This window comes from Salvelinus alpinus, chromosome 1 (genome assembly GCF_045679555.1).
Source record: "Salvelinus alpinus chromosome 1, SLU_Salpinus.1, whole genome shotgun sequence".
NCBI classification, from domain to species: Eukaryota; Metazoa; Chordata; class Actinopteri; order Salmoniformes; family Salmonidae; genus Salvelinus; species Salvelinus alpinus.
In genome coordinates, this window is record NC_092086.1 from 90,563,233 (window position 1) to 90,566,813 (window position 3,581).

The following is a 3,581-nucleotide window of genomic DNA, read 5'->3' on the forward strand; positions in this document are numbered from 1 at the left end:
CAATTCATCCCTTGTGTCAAACTCCGCTGTAATTCCACGCACAAAAATGGCAAATTGGGCATTATTTGCTACGTCAGTTGTTTCATCACATGCCAAAGAGAAACTCAATTTCTTACGAAGTCCTCCAATGTTTTGTGCCATGTCAGTTATCCGCTCCGTAACGATTCTTTGAGACAAACTGACACTTTGGAACAATTTAACTTTGTCTGGTGCTAGCAACTCTGCAGTGGCAAGGAGACACTCTTACAAATTCTCCTTCCGAATGAGGCTTCAGTTTCTTTGCGATAAGTTCACTCACCACAACTTGCTTGCATAACATTTTCCCCATCCAAATGAGGTTTTGTAAAGGCGGCTTGTTGGCCACCCAAACCCAGCTGAAGAGCAATGACTTTATCCACAAAAAGTTGTCCTTGCAACTCATTCAGTTTAGTATGTTTCGAGCTGTAATGACTCTCCAAATTTGCCTTTTTCATTACTGCAAGTGCATCCCCACAAACTAGGCATACAGGTTTGCCTTTCCATATTAATTTGTCTTGGAAAACGTTACACTCTGCATTTACTTTTCTTTACTGTAGCCATTTTTCTGATGTACAGGTGCTCGATGAGCTGTCTGGTAGCGCCAAGGCTTTAGGGGAGGTGGATGGATTTGTAAAAATAAATTTTTGTGGAAAAACGATGTCTAGAGCTTTTTTATATATATTTATATAAAAAATGTATTTATGAATTGGCTCGGGGCCTGATCAAACGGTCTTGAAGGCCGTATAAGACCCGGAGGCCGGACGTCCCCCACCCTTGCCCTAAGGGGACAAATAAAGATGTATTGAAATGGCTTGAATACTGGAGCCACACTAAGAACACATGCAACTCTTGATAGTTTAAAGGCTGCCAGTGTGCAAATAATGTAGGACATGAGTCACAAATTACATTCAGCCGTGGGCCGATATTTCCTTGAGCGGATGGTCGGAAGGCAAGAACATAGTTAAATAATTTGTACACTGCAAATTGACTGCAGTAATTCCAAACAGATAAAGTATTTGACAAAAACAGATGGTTTGGGATGAGTTGGACCGCAGAGTGAAGGAAAAGCAGCCAACAAGTGCTCAGAATATGTGGGAACTCCTTCAAGACTGTTAGAAAAGCATTCCAGCTGAACTGTCATCAAACCAAAGGGTGTCTACTTTGAAGAATCTCAAATATAAAATATATTTTGATTTAACACTTGTGTGACGTCTGGTGGATGTGCGTCTGCAACCTTTTTCCGCGGTTTCTTTCTGCGGCGAGTCAGTGGACAAGTGAAAATCGGGGGTTATCCATCGTATTTAACAAGATACCGAGTTTCGCAAGAAAAAATATTTTGCATCTTCAAAGTCGTAGGCATGTTGTGTAAATCAAATTATACAAACCCCCCAAAAATCTATTTTAATTCCAGGTTGTAAGGCAACAAAATAGGAAAAATGCCAAGGGGGGTGAATACTTTCGCAAGCCACTGTACATATTGATTTGCACTAATTAGAGGTACTCACTCAATCATTGTCAAGACACCACACATGTTCGTTCACTGGTGTACCTATTGGTCATCTACATGTCATAGCAGTGCGGAAATAGGTTAGGTTGCTTAGTATGATGACAGGCAGGCAGCCTTGCTAAAGGTCTGTGGACAAGACAGCTTTCGCTCTCTAAGCTCTTCATGGATATGGAATTGAATCATATTTCCCGATATTAATCTTCTTAGATTTGATTGACTGTTCAAATTAATAGTGGTTCCTTTTCCCTCACTATATTCCACTGGCAAAATGCATGATAAACTGGTGACTGTTTGAAATCAAACATGCTCCCTATCCTTGCCACTTAACACACTTTAGAATTACATTCACCACAATGTAATTAATGTGCCTGAAAATCATGCCAGTGCACCAGAAAGGATGCAGTGCCACCTAGTGGCCAGAGGGTTTATCACGTTGAGCACTTATTAGTATTATTATGTCTCTGAACATTTTCATGAGAGCCCCAGTGAATGTGTTTGCAGAGCAGAGGTATTGTTTCTGTCGGTGTTTGCCGTGTTGACATTTCATTTGATTTATTGCGTGATTTCAGCTCGAGACCTCCCCGACATCCTAGGGAGAGACATTCCATGAGGTAGAATCTGATGACTTCACTCCTCTGTATCAGTGTAATTAAAAATAGTGTACTTAAAAATAAAAAGTATTTGCATGATGAGGAATATGTTCAAAACCTTTACTTCTTTTTAGTTCTTAGCTAGTAGTAACTTCTGTTTGTGTTGTCTCAACAGAATTTCAGCCAGGCATACAGTGCTATGAAAAAGTATTTGCCCCCTTGCTGATATATTTTTTGCACATTTGTCACACTTAAATGTTTCAAATCATCAAACTAAATTAAATATTACACAAAGATAACACAAGTAAACACAATGCAGTTTAAGTGATTTTATTTATTAAGGGGAAAAAGCAATCCGAACCTTCATGGCCCTATGTGAAAAAGTAATTGCCCCCTAAACCTAATAACTGGTTGTGCCACCCTCAGCAGCAACAACTGCAATCAAGCGTTTGCGATAACTGGCAATGAGTCTTTCACATTGCTGTGGAGGAATTTTGGCCCACTCTTCTTTGCAGAATTGTTTTAATTCAGCCACATTGGAGGGTTTTCGAGCATGAACCGCCTTTTTAAGGTCACGCCACAGCATCTCAATCGGATTCAAGTCCGGACTTTGACTAGGCCACTCCAAAACCTTCATTTTGGGTTTTTTAAGCCATTCAGAGGAGGACTTGCTGGTGTGTTTTGGATCATTGTCCTGCTGCAGAACCCAAGTGCGCTTCAGCTTGAGGTCACGAACTGATGGCCAGACATTCTCCTTCAGGATTTTTTGGTAGAGAGTAGAGTTCATGGTTCCATCAATCACAGCAAGTCATCCAGGTCCTGAAGCAGCAAAGCAGCCCCAGACCATCACACTACCACCACCATATGACTGTTGGTATGATGTTCTTTTTCTGAAATGCTGTGTTACTTTTACGCCAGGTGTAACTTGACGCACACCTTCCAAAAAGTTCAACTTTTGCTTCGGAAGTCCACAGAATATTTCCCCAAAAGTCTTGGGGATCATCAAGATGTTTTTTGCCAAAAGTGAGACGAGCCTTTATGTTATTTTTGGTCAGCAGTGGTTTTCGCCTTGGAACTCTGCCATGGATGCCATTTTTGCCCAGTCTCTTTCTTATGGTTGAGTCATGAACACTGACCTTAACTGAGGCAAGTGAGGCCTGCAGTTCTTTAGATATTGTTGTGGGTTCTTTTGTGTCCTCTTGGATGAGTCTTCACTGCGCTCTTGGGGTAATTTTGGTAGGCCCGCCACTTCTGGGAAGGTTCACCACTCTTCCAAATTTTCTCAATTTGTGGATAATGGCTCTCACCATGGTTCGCTGGAGTCCCAAATCTTTAGAAATGGCTTTGTAACCCTTGCCAGACTGATAGATGTCAATTACTTTGTTTCAAATCTGTTCCTGAATTTCTTTGGATTGCGGTATGATGTCTTGCTTTTTGAGATCTTTTGGCCTACTTCATTTTGTCAG